At 42.5% G+C, this 14,512-nt stretch overlaps 1 non-coding gene across 1 annotated transcript; it reads right to left on the bottom strand.

The window, feature by feature from the left end:
- Positions 1 to 7,906: 7,906 nt before the first annotated feature.
- On the bottom strand, positions 7,907 to 8,025 carry LOC145413559 (5S ribosomal RNA). The gene has a single exon (XR_013899744.1). It is a non-coding gene; the product is annotated as a 5S ribosomal RNA (ribosomal RNA).
- Between the last annotated feature and the right edge of the window lie 6,487 nt (positions 8,026 to 14,512).

Here is a 14,512-nt window from a genome sequence, read left to right on the forward strand (position 1 = left end):
ATATTCTCCTGCATTTGGTCTGATTAGCTAGTCAGGTCAGGTACGGGTAAGGGGATGGGTCTATTATGATGTGGCAGGGATAAACCAGCTTTGCTGTCGGGCCCTGCTGCAGATGTCACTGATTGCACTGCGCAGTTGACCCTCGTGCGGTGTGGTGCGGTGAGGATCTGTCCCTTCTCCCCTTTGGGGCTAAGATGCGAATGAATGTGTTTGAATGGATGAGTAAATGGGGTGTGTGTCGTCCTGTCTCAGCTAACTCCCTTTCCTTGGGGGAAGCAACCTAGGTATACAGATTGAGACAGATAAATAGTAATGTAAGCCACTGCAGAACATTATACTACTTATGTATATGGATGGCACACACTGGACCTAGCCATTAATGCTTTATTTCATGGAAAGCAGTTTTAATCATGATATATATGAGGAACAATCCTTGACTACTAGTGCATTAAATCCAATCTCTGGGATTAAATTAGGTGTTTTTTTGTTTTTTTTTCACTATGCACTAACTCTAGGTTGGTCTGGCCTCCAATGGCTGATGATAAATTATTACGTACATTCAAATCTAAAAGTTGTTTCATTTTATTGCTTATGACCAGCTGACCAAGATTTTACATACAGTATTTTCTGGTATACGTTGTTTTATTACCTGGGTAATGATCAGATGCTTACAGTACATACATTGTGCGTTTCATATATCGTTAGTTATGAAGATCTGGCTCAGGTTTAGAAGCTAATGTTATATTTACTATTTGTCTAACGAATGGGTGTTGTGTACTTTTAGGGAAGCACAAAAGTGGTAGGTGGTGGCAACCATCATCCACTCACTTGATGTAGTGCTGCCTACTTCTTCCTTCACGTTTATCATTCTTTTCCATGTCCGCCCTCCTCTCTTCCTATTTCTCCCATCTTTCCCATCACTCTTTATTACTCCTCTTTCCTCCTGCCTTTACAATAAGCAATAAGCCTAATGGTTTCCTGTAAGCCAGGAAACGATTTACAACACTGGGTGGTAACCATATACCCAACCCATACATGTTCCCTATGTGTCAACAAGTGGCTTTGCAGAGGGTTATTGCCCCTCCCCATAAACAACTAACTCAAAGATACGGCCATCCCTTACAGGATCATGGCATCTGGCTATAGATAGACAGATAGAATGACAAAGTTACAGTACAGGCTTTATCCATCCATCCATCCATCTATCTATCTAATGCCAAACGTCTCAATCCTGTAAGGGGTGGCTACAAACAAATCATCTCCATGTCGCCCTGTTCCCCATCATTTCACTGCCCTGCTCCCAGATCAAATCCCACCCTGTCATATACCTCTCCACTCCATCCCTCCATCTCATCCTTGGTCTCCCCTCCCTCCATCCCCACCTCCACATCATTCAAATACATTCTCCCCATCAGTCTCTCACTCTCCATCCTCTACACATGGCCAAATCACCTCAGTGTATTTCTCTTAATGCTTTCTATCACATCCACATCCGCACCAGAATGCCCCATCACTTCCTCATTTGTCAGTCTGTCACTCCAGGTAACTTCACATGCTCCTCTCAAATTACTCATTTCCACTGCTCTCACTCTCAACTTGTGTTCTCTGAACAAAGTCTAATCTTTACTTCCATGTTAGAGTTGGCATCACAATACTCTACTGTACTATCATGCAGCGACTTTTTCACTTCCATGCTCACTTCCCTATTCCTCATTACTACTTTCAAAGAACTAGCAACCTTTCTTCCTTGTTGTACCCTTTCAAGCACTTCACCTTCCAAACTTTCATCCTTACTCATCATACTACCCAAGTACTTAAATGCACTCACATTTTGCATTTCCTCATCTTTCAACCTCACTATACAGTACATCCAATGACTTCATTTCTCTTGAGGACCATAACTTTACTCTTCCCTACATCCACCTTCATATTCCGTTTCTTACGTACTCTCCAAAACTCAGATACAGTAATCCCTTTAATATCCGACGTAATTCAGCCAAAGGCATGTCCGGATATTGGGCCTGTCAGGATATTGGGCCCTGCCTTCTGTACTGGTACTTATGACCCTAAGCCCAGCCTAACTCAGAAAAACACCTACAAAACTCCCTACTGGACATGCATAGCACCTATTTAAGACCCTATTCACACCAATACAGGACATAAAAGAGTGAAATAAATGCAAAGGAACCTGAGAATGAGGTTTTAGAGGTGAGTATGGAAAATACAGTACACTATTAAACATTCTGGGTACTTACAACACATCCGTGGCCATCTTGATGAATAACCCGCCCCCTCTCAGACTCTGAGAGTAAAAAGGTGCACCTGAAGCACTTACAGTAATTATGTCTTGCACTGCACTTAGTCATTTTCACTCTGAATTCAACTTTCTTAACACTGAGCATTCTTTTCCCACATGCACTCTATTGAACTTTCCTGTAACCAGTGTTGCACTATGCACTTAAGTCTTTGCATTCTGAACTCTAATTTCTTAACACTGCGCATTCTTTTCTCACTTGTGCTCAACTGTACTGCACAGTACTTTCATGTAACCAGTGTTGCACTCTGCACTTAAGTCTTTGGACTCTGAATTCTATTTTCTTAACACTGCACACTGTTCTTTACACTGCACAACACTGTAAATTCCCGTGTGGTCTGGTGGTGAGTTCTTGCTGTTTATTCACTGTCACAGTCCAAGAGTAGATGAGGCAGGTGGCCTAGGGGCGCATTGCTGGGACGTGGTGATGGAGTAGCCACTGCAGATGATTATGAAGAAAGGCGCAAAATAACGTTCAGTGGCGACTTCACTGTGGTTGATGTGCTGGGCTGTGGCTCGGAGGCGGAAGGCCTGTCTTGGGGAGACAGCGGTGTGGAGCCAGGGCTGGGCACGGCAGGGGTAACAGGCCTGAAAAAACTGTCAATGGTTGATTGACGCAAGGAACGACAATTCTGGCGATTGATGATGCGCTACCTGAAAATGCACACTTCCTCCACAAGTCCCAGGGGCACCATCTCCCTGTCGCAGTCTCGGTGTTCTAGGTGGTCGAGAACAAACTCAACGTGCTTCCGGAGTGCGCTCAGCTTGGAGATGGCTGGAGTAGCGGTACGATGAGAGGAATCCGTATCATCGTCGGTTTCCTTGTTGGAATCTTCAAGCTGGGTACTTGTACCTGCAACTGAAGATGCGATCTCGATATCAGACATGATCTGATACCCAGGATTGCCCTCATCGTCATCCAGCCACTCACGCACTTCATCCACATCAACATCATTGCCAGCCACACGAAGACGTGCATGGAAGGCATCCACGTCAAAACCTAGAAAAATCTTGTAGTGGCGAAGGTTTTCCAAAGTCTGCTGGTCTCACATGTCCCATCCCTCCCTGCGCTTGTCCTTGTCCTCGAGAACAACCGTCACCTTGTCTAGGAACTTCCAACGGAACAGCCTCTTCATTGCTACAATCACTCCTTGGTCCATTGGTTGGATGAGAGCAGTCATACAGTATTAGGTGGCAGAAGCATGCACCTGATGCGGCCATTCTCAGCCATCAACTCCTTGTCGGACAGATGCGCAGGTGCACTGTCCAGGAGAAGGAGGGCCTTTACCTGGCTGTGGGTGATTCCCAATGTCTTCGTCTGGTAATGGATGACCTCCTTGACGAAGTGCTGGTGAAACCAGTCTTTGAAGATCTTGGCTGTGAACCAAGCCTTCACAGAATGGTACCACACGACAGGAAGGACATCCATCACCCCATGAAGACACCGAGGCTGCTTTGCATGGCCAACAAGACTGGGCTTGAGCCAATGCATGCCGTTAGCACTGGTACAACGCAAAGCAGATAGTCGTTGCTTGGAGAACTTGCAGCCAGGTACACGCTTCTCCATCTCCTTGGCTAGAGTGTTTGTTGGCACTGAGCGAAAGAACAGACCAGAGTGAGGCCCTCCCTCTCGATCAAGCCCTGCCGAAACTCCTCAACTCCCTCCTCGTTGGTGTCCAGAGCTTCGCCATGGGCCTTACGGTTGGTAAGTCCATGCTGTAACTTGAAAGTGAAGAGCCAACCCTCAGATGCTTTGAAATCTTGGGCATCGTGGAGCCTTGCGAACTTCTCAGTAGCAGCCTTCAGCTCCGTACCACGCACCAGCATGTTGTTGATGATACCAAATCAGTGTGGAGCGGTCGATTTCAGCAAACCTGGGAGGGTACATAACCTTCCTCTCCACATTGCGTTCGGTCTTTGATGTGAAGTCAGCTGTGTACTGGGTAAGTTTGTCATGGGATTTCTTGATATCGAACAATGTAGAGCAGGCCAGGTTGCATTCACGGAGGATGCGTGACGTCGACCATCCTGCATCCACCTTTTCCAATATCTCCCTCTTCTTCTCCAGAGTCAGAACCATTCATTTCCTCTTCTCGGGCAGCGGGGCCATCATCACACACACGAAGAAGAGGCAGGAGAGGAACAACAGAGACTGCAGGAGGTAGGGCACCACCACAAAAGCAAGCACGTGGGCGGCCATGGTGACGAGCGTGCACTCACGATGAAGGACAGGCGGGAAATGAGAAGGATGCAGGAGCACTCTAGCGGATGTTGACGGAACTACACGCCAAAACACAGCTGCTCTGCACTAATTACAGGGTAAAAATAGGTTAGATTTTTTTGGGGGGGGCAATTTTGGGGTTACAAAGTCCCGGGCCCCAAATGTCTGTAAATTGGGATGTCCAGGAATTGGGCATCCTGATTGCAAGGATTGCTGTATTAATATATATTTTTTAAGTACCTGCATTTTTTCACATTCACTAAGCTAAATGAAGATTTGGAAGTAGTGACCTAATTTAGCACTAAATTCCTTAAACTCAAAGAAAGGCAGCAATAATTAAGTTGTTTATTATTTAATTATATACATTTTACTGAAGATTAATTTAAAAAATGAAAATAAACTGAATTTCTGCTCACAGCTCTTGTACTGTACCATCAAGAGTAAACATTAAGCATAAGCCATACCACTGATGGAACACCACCTGTGTGTGTGTGTGTGTGTGTGTGTGTGTGTGTGTGTGTGTGTGTCGTCAGACTCGCAAGTTCATGCCAGTCTGCCACAGCTCCTTGACAGGAGACTGCTCTCTAGATACTTGTGTCGAGCTTCATTCTAACCAGTGATGAAATATTAGGGTCTAAATATTCTGCATGTTTAATTCAAACACTTTACCATTAAGAGTCAATGGAATGTGGGATAAGACCGTATCTTTGAAAAGTAATCACATTACTGCATTAGTTCACACCTAAAATGGTGGAGAAATAAGTGCTAGAGTCAAGGGTCAATGAGTAAAACAAACATTTATTTGTTTTCCATCGTTACTCAGCTGATTCCGAAACGATTCCAGTTATCAGATACAGTAATTTTCCCTTCTGATACCAATAACGATATTAATCAGCTTTTCTTTGCTGATTTACAGCACTAACCACCATCCCTATTTAGAACATGTTAAGGGTATCTCATATGGAACTGGTGTATTGGTATTAGGATGGGTATTTTTATGACATACTGGTGGGTCGTATGTAGACAGTAATGTCTGTTTAACTGAAATTCAAATTCCTAAACTCTTCCCTGTCCCAGCCAGGAATCAAACTCTCACCCATTAAGGCAGCAGATCATCTCTCTACCAACTTGGCCAGCACCTCCACCAGTCACAGTGTCTTGCTTGCATAATGCTACTCAGGGACAAGTGAGACTGGTTACCATCAGCTTAAGTGCCAGGACTGAACAACCTAGCCCAGGGTCACAACACTCCTCCTTATATGAGGCAAGATGGGATTGGATGACAATGATGATGATGAAAATTATTATTATTACTAATGGTAGGTGTTGCCAACCATCATCCACCAACTTGATGTAGTGCTACTACTTCTTGCACCTTTATCATTTGTTTTTGTGTCTGTCCTCCTCTCTTTGTATTTATCCCACCTTTCCTGTCAATTTTTATTATTCTTCTTTCCTTTTCAAGCGGCTTTATTATGAGTGACTAGCCTAATGGTATCCTGTAAGCCAGGAAACCATTTACAGTACAATGCTGGGTGATAACCATATAACCAAACTGTGTCAAAAAATGGGTTGGTGGAGGGTAAAACAGCTACTCTAACTCCCTTATGGGATTATGGCATCTGAATATAGACAGACAGATGGTTAGATTATTATTATTAATTATTATTATTATTATTATTATTACAGTATTGTAATTATTATTATTAGTGGCAGATGGGGATGTTCACCATCCACTCACTCGATATAATGCTGCTCTTGGGTGCCTGCCCTTTCCTCTCATCCCTCCTTTCCTTCCTTCCTCTTCTGTCTCTGATTTTTCATTCTTTCCTCTTCATTCTGTCTACAAGTGACTCTACACTGAGTGAAAAACCAAATGGTTTCCTGTACACCAGGAAACCATATACTACACTGAGTGTTAATATAACCAAATTATGGCGCCTGGTGGTTTAATGGGTAATTAAGGCACTTCAACCGAATTGAGCCTGTGCAGGTTTATATCCAAGGGATGGTTGGGGTTTATTGCTCATGTGATGCCACTCAGGGATGAGTGAGGCTGGTCACTCTCACCTTAAATGTCAGGACCAACTTGCCTAGCACCGGGCTCCCATGCTCCTCATGGGGCAACACAGGATTAGATGATGGATGGATGGATGGATGGATGGATGGATTATTATTATTATTATTATTACTGTGGTAGGTGGGGGCGCTCACCATCCACTCACTCAATGTAGTGTGGTTCTCAGGTGTCTGCCCTGTCCTCTCCTCCATCCTTCCCTCCTTCCATCTTCTTCTGTCTTTCTTTCCTTCATTCTTTCCTCGTCTTTCTGCTTACGGGTGACTTTACACTCCCTCTTCTGTCTTGCATTCCTTCATTCTTTCCTCTTCCTTCTGCCTGTGGGTGACCCTACACTGAGTGACAAACCAAATGGTTTCCGGTACACCAGGAAACCATTTACTACGCTGGGTGGTAACCACATAACCAAATTTTGGCGCCTGGTGGTTTAGTGGGTAATTATTGTGCTCCAATCGGATTGAGCCGGTGAAGGTTCATATCCAAGGGGTGATTGGGGTTTATTGCTCACATAATGCCACTCAGGGATGAGTGAGGTCGGTCACTCTCATCTTAACTGTCAGGACCAACTGCCTAGCCCCAGGCTCCTATGCTCCTCATGGGGCAACGTAGGATTGGATGATGGATGGATAGATGGATTATATTATTATTATTATTGTTACAGTAACCCCTCAATCATCCGAACACCCAGTATCTGAACGTTCGGCCTTGGCTCAATATCTAGATTTCTCTGTATGTATCTGAAAATAAAATTTCCAACATGGCCAGTCGGGCGGCCTAAAAAAAAAAAAAAAAAAAAAAAAAAAAAAAAAAAAAAAGGGGGGGGGGGGGGGGCAACCGGCCGGCCTCTCTAGCTGAGTGCTGGTAATAGACCCTAACCCACCAGCTAAGCAAAAATGGCTGTCCACCTCCTCACCGAATGATCAAAGTCAACTTGCTGGCCTCTCAAGCCATATGCTGGTAACAGAACCTAACCCACCACCTAAGCAAAAATGGCCATCTGCCTCTCTACCAAATGGTCAAACCCACCCAGTCAGCCTCTAGTGCCATGTGCTGGTAACAGAACTTAACCTACCAGCTGAGCAAAAATGGACAAAAATGGCTGCCTGCCTCCCCACCGAATGGTCAGTCACCTGGTTGGCAAGTAGAGACATGGCCAGCGTGACCAGATTTAGCATTTTTCATTCATTCATTGCCAGATGCCATGTATCCTAAACGGGGTGGTCAAGGGCTTCGAGTTAATTGTTTTACAGGGAGGGGGACTAATCCTCCACCAACCCCACTTGACACGTAGGGATGCCAACAGCATCTGGTGTTCCCAAGCGGTCACCCATCCAAGTACTAACCAGACCCAACGTTGCTTAACTTCGCTGATTGGACGGGAAGCAGTGTACTCAACGTGGCATGGCCGTTGGCCTACCCAACTGGGCAGAAAGCACACCCTTTTACTCAAGTGGCACCACCAATCACCTGGTGGCACCTCTGACGGCAAAGGGAGAACATGACGAGAAGGTGAAGGTTTGAACTTAGTACACCTGTAGTCATGGCTGCTCCACCTTACTTCCTCTTTAGCATAATTGTGCTAAATTTAGCATATTTCTCTGGATAATAATTGGTTTAGCATAATATTTAGTATAATGTCAAATTTGGCTTAAATTGATGAAATTTGGAATTATTTTGGCATATTTTATATTAGACTTCAAAGTATTAAGGTTGGCAGGTATTACACTCCCAAATTATTCAATATACAGTATGCTGCAACTCTTGAGCAGGGTAGCCAAATCAGCAGGAAAGTCACAAAATTTAGAGATTTCAGTTCTTACATTGAGGCAAAATTTATTACCTACTGGTTAGCGGAATTTCCTGGAGGAATATTTTTTTCACTCATAACCAAGGAATTTTCTAGAGGTGACAATAATTAATAAGCCTCATAAGGACAGATACTTATTTAATATGAACATTATCAATGGAAAGTGTGAAACAATCCATATTTTGCCATATATTACAGCTTTCAGCTTATTAACAAACTTAAAACAGGAAATCACAGTTGGTGGCAAGTGGAAGTGTACAGGTTTACGGACCCATAATAATATGGGTTTATACAGTTAACACTTTGGTGGTCCCCACGCACACGCCCCGCTACACTCCAAGATCAGTCAGGGGCTGCCAGGCAGCGCACAGTTACTCGCAAATGTTTATACTCTTTTCTTATTTCTAAGATTATTTTTCATGCTACAGTATTCATTTCGGTATCAAATTGTTTGCAATTAATGCTTCTATATGGATATATTAATATAAGGTTGAATAGAATACCAGCATTACCAATATACTGATATAAGATTGATAGAATACCAGCATTACCAGTACTATAACAGAATGTACAATGACTTGAAAAAAAGCATTATACTGTATTTTGCGCTATTTTATTCATTTTGGTCTCTCTTTGTTCACAAGTGTTGTTCTACAATAATATATATATATAAAATAATGAGCAAACAACCAGCATCACTATTACTAATACCATAAAAACACCATAAGAAAGGCTAGGTGCTCTGCATCAGCTTCACGAAGTTACTGATGCTCCTGCACATTTGGCCAGCTGCGTGGTGGCTTAGTCACATGGGTCACAAGAAGAATGGGAAGACAATGGCATGCATTTTAAACCTAGTCCCATGAACACCAAACAACATGGATTTTTGGCAAATATTTTACTTCGATAATGTAAATAACATCATCGGCCAGCTTACAGGCGTTTTCAGTTGACGTAAATGATGTCATCAGCCGGCCAAAGTGTTAACAACTTAGTAATATGATATTAATCTTTGAAAATAACAGAAACCAAACTTATTATGAACAATGAAAGATTTAGCATAACTCATGCCAATCTAGCATAACTTCATCTGCTATCAAGCATATTCCTGCTTTAGAAAACTAATCCTCCTGGACATGGCAACGCTATGTTCAATGGGTGGTACTGCATGTCCCCACTCATCGTCCAGCTCCAACGGTTAGAAGAGGAGGAGGAGTTTCCTGACATTTGTTAAGTGATTACGTTAGCCACCAGACCAAACGAGATTACTGTACACCAGCTACCATACAGGCTAGCTGGTTATGATGCCTGTCTGCTGTTCACTGGGTGATAAGTACAGTACAGCACAGAACAGGTATACCCCGATATACGATACCCCTAGATTCGATACCCTGGCTTAGCAACAGGGGTAGAAGTACCAATTTTCCCCGCCTAACGATGGCCAAACCACGGTTTAACGATGGCTTTTGATTTTTTTTAAAATCGATTTTGATAATATATCAGACTTAAATTTTGTGTTTAGGTTGATTTATAAACTGTTTTTAGACTTAGATTAATGTGTTTTAGTCATAGGCGAGGTGAACATTGTCATTAGATTAATGTGTTTTAGTCATAGGCAGGGTGAACATTGTCATTCTGGGGTACAATTTATAAGTCTGATTTTTTCCAGATTTATATGACGATTTTCAGATTTTATTTTTGGGTTTAGGTGAGTTATAAACTGCTTTTAGGATTAGTCTGGCTTGTTTTAAAGGTATTCCAGGGTTTAGGTGGGCTCGAAACTTGTTTTTGGACTCATCTGGGTGAGTTTAGGTCTTGGCAGGGGGAGAAATCCAAGACTCAAAAATGCATCCCTATGCTTCACACCGATATACGATACCTCGCCTAACATTGGATTTGTACTTTCAATTGCATCGTTTAACCAGGGTATACCTGTACTGTAGCTAATAAAATTCTTTTTGCAACCTTTGTCTTCATTGATTATTTTGTGTTTATGCATTGTTTTCTTAGTGTCCAGCATTATATCAGATATTCCCATGTGTGTTTTGATGTCTAAATAACTAAAAGACTGAAGAACACTGCTAAATTTAGGAAGGATACTGTACATATAAGTAGGGCCTGAATGGTATGGGAACTGTTCCGTAACCAGACATCGTCCGTATCTGAACACAACAATGGCTCTATGATGTCACATAATCAAGAGGTCACTGCACTATTATCAGCATTACTATTACTGGTATATCCATCCATCCATCCATCATCCAATCCTACGCTGTCCCATAAGGAGCGTAGGAGCCCGGGGCTAGGCAATTTGGTCCTGATATTTAAGATAAGAGTGACCAGCCTCACTTATCCCTGAGTGGCATTACGTGAGCACTAAACCCCAGCCACCCCTTGGATGTAAATCTTCACCAGCTCAATCCGACTGGAGTGCCATAATTACCCACTAAACCACCAGGCACCAAAATCTGGTTATATGGTTGCCACCCAGCATAGTAAATGGTTTCCTGGTGTACTGGTATATCATTTTTTTTATTATTACAACCTTCTTCTCCATCTAAGGATGGTGTGAGGCAGGGCCCCAAAAGCAATGTAAAAACATGATTGTGGGAGAATATATAAAAACCACACCCAGTGAATAACCACTGTTATTACTACAGGTCTCCCCAGCCTGACGACTGACTGTTTTGTGATTGTCTGGATGTGCAATCATAAGATTTTAATGCCAGTTTTTGACATACAATCACCACCTTTGCTTATAAATCACCATAATCCCCTATGAAACATCAGCCATAAATGACATACATGCATATAGTAATTTGTCTTGTTCCAAGATGGCTGACAGTTTATGTGTGCAGAACCCTGATCTGAGTTATCCACACAGGTCCAGCCTATCATGACAACCCTCTGAACTCAGTCACTCTCACACGTATACATGCCATGCAATCTTGCCCCAGCGTACATCGTCTTAGATCCTTATCTCTGGTGTCTTGCCACTGTACAGCCATCACAATCATTAATCTGTATGGTCAGTGATAAAAAAATTGTGTGGAGATGGGAGAGATGGTGGCCAAGACAGTTCAGAGTTGGTCTGGATCCCAATCTGCATAGGTTCAAATCTTCGCTGAGATAGAGAACAATTTCAGGGATTTGGATTACATTAAAATAGACTTTACTGATCTACCAACAACCCACAGACATGCTGTAAGGACGCTCCCACCAACACCAATACACCAGTCCTATATAAGACTGCTCTAGCATGTATGTATTGTATTCAATATACAGTTGACCCGACAATTTATGGGGCTTACTTACCGGACCCCCCGTGAATGGGTGAAATCCACAAATAATCCATACCTTCTGCAAAAATCGCTGGTTTCACTGTTTTAACTATTCCCATTACCTACAGACCCACTATGAGTCCTGAAAATCCATTTTATAGCACATCAATACTTTCTGTAAAGACAGTACAGGATGATACACAAGCCTTTCTAGGTACAGCATCACAAATGGCCTTCTCATTTTTCTTTATGTAATGCACCATGCTCTTGTTCACACCAAAATGTCGCCTGACAGCAGCAAACAACTGCCCCTCATGGACCATGTTCAACAAAATCACTTTATCTTTCAGCAACATCACTTTCTTCTACCATTCAGGCTCCCTAGCAGCAGATGCACCATAAGCAGCACACTTAAGACCCATTTTTCACAGGGATAAAGAATGGAATATATTAACGAAACTGTAATAACATGCAGAACACGTGCAGATGCACAACCCATGAGATGAACTGAGAGAGAATGAGCACAGTGGCATATGATCGGGTCCCCCTTTTGAACGGCCAATAGGATAGGGAGAAAGAAGACCTGTAGGCAGACAATAATGGACACTACCCTAGGAGCCAATCAGAAGCAAGCTCTCGCTGCAAGAAAAGACCGGGAGATTCATGTTGCGAGATACCAAGTGCTGTAGACTGCAGATACCTTGAGATGAACAGCACATACCTATGCAGTAATCTCCCATTTATCCAGGAGTCCATTATCTGAACAATCCATAACCCGGTCACTGTGATCTGGCTGCATTAAACTATTACACAGTAAAAGTCCTCTCATTCAGCAGCTGGTCTTAAGATATTTCCAGTCTTTCGGCGGTTTTTATAGATAGTCCCATTACGAAAGTTATCTGTTCTTCTGGCACATATGCTGAGCCGATCGGCACCTGTGATGGGCTCGCCAGCTCGTCTCTGGTATATTATGACCATATTTGCCAATTTGGCGCAGTTGGTGCTAGATGTAGTGCTTTTCATAATAATTTAACACCAATAAATATTAGATTTTCTTCTTTATCTAGTGCATTTTGAAGTCCAATTTACAGCTAAAATTTGAACAGTTCACCTGTAGCTTAGCACATATTAAAGTTGAGCTTAGCATTTTTAAAGCTTTCTGCCTGCCAACACTGCATGCACAGTCGGCCATCATGATTCGTGAGCGTCTAGCTATGTAACCAGAACCTTTCAAAAGTTTGGAATCTTTGTCGTGCTATATTACAGTGTAAGCTACACCCAAAAGCAATAATTTTTCCCCCTCCCCCCCAGTACCCAGAGTCGCAGCCAGTGAGCAACCAGGCAGTCGAACAGCCCACACCCATTGCTCCTACCTCAACCCCAATGTCAGCATTGTTGGATACATGTGGAATGACCAAAGCTGATGATGTTACAATGTGACGATTATTTTTAAGGACAATCAGAACCAGTTGGGGTAGGTATATAAAGGTATTTAACGTGTAATGTTGTGGTGTTATCCACATGTAAGAAAAGCACAAAAATGAAAGAAGACCTACAATGTATTATGTGTTATCGGCTATATACTCGCGTCTTGGATTACATATGATTGAATGTGGGTCACTCATAAACATAATGACATTGTGTCACTGCTCTGACCTGAGGTCGGCATATTTTCGTTAAAGCAGAGAGTTTCTGGTTCATCAGAGATGATCCCTGATTCGTTTCATTCATCCAATAATAACAGGAACATAAACTTACGTGTTTATAATGTAAGGCTTTAATTGCCAAGTTAATATGAATTAATGGACCTCTAAAAATCACACATAACCTGTGTTAATGATAAAGAATTGTATGTCCTTGTAACACAAGGTCCAACTTGCAGTATGTTACATAACACCTTACAACAAGATGAAACAGCTGGCAGGTATACCGAAAAATTTTATGTTCTTGATTTATTGGTGCGTAATACAGAGGTGTATGATAACATTAATACGGTATGATCAATACCTGATGGATCGTTTCATCATTATCTTAGATTATGCTGGTTAACAAAGGGTTGGAGTGGGGGACAAAAGGGTAAAGGAGATGTTTTATGGATACAGGAACCCAGAGAGTAAGGTGATGAAGGTGGAAGTGAGATGGATGAGAAAAGACATATCTTTCAACAGATGCTGTTCACTATACTATACTTATTTGTAACATACCACATAATTCATTGCAGGTCTTCTTTCATTTTCATGCCTTTCTCCTATGTCGTGGTTAACAGCACGTTTCACATTAAATACCTTTACACATTAAATACCTGTATATAATTACCCCTACTGGTGCTGATTGTCTATAAAAACAAGGAAGATACATTGTAACATCACCAGCTTTGGCCATTCCACTAGGGTTGGGGTAGGGGCAGTGGGTGTGGGGCGTTCGATCGCCTGGTAGCTCACTGGCTGCGACTCCAGCTTTCAGGTGTACATATGTAAATACAACTAGATAAAGTTAAGTTCATGTACATAGAATCATTAAATACATTAAATAATGGTTGTTTATTAAATATTAAATATTCTTAGGGTTGACCAATAATACTTCCTAGACACTGTGATTGCATTGGGGTGACGACCATGATTGTCAGAAACTTTTTGGCAGGTTTTCCCGGTCATTCGGCAGTTTTTGCTCTTTCACCACCTGTTTGGTCCCGAAGATGCCGAATAAGAAGACTTTTACTGTATGTGCACTTTTCCATTTTATCTGGATGAAATGCTCGTGTCTGGACGGAAATTAGGGCTGCGTGAATACTTTCGCCCGATCAGGCGGTAAT

Source organism: Coenobita brevimanus, chromosome 96 (genome assembly GCF_032717465.1).
Source record: "Coenobita brevimanus isolate Jiangsu-jjx chromosome 96, ASM3271746v2, whole genome shotgun sequence".
NCBI classification, from domain to species: domain Eukaryota; kingdom Metazoa; phylum Arthropoda; class Malacostraca; order Decapoda; family Coenobitidae; genus Coenobita; species Coenobita brevimanus.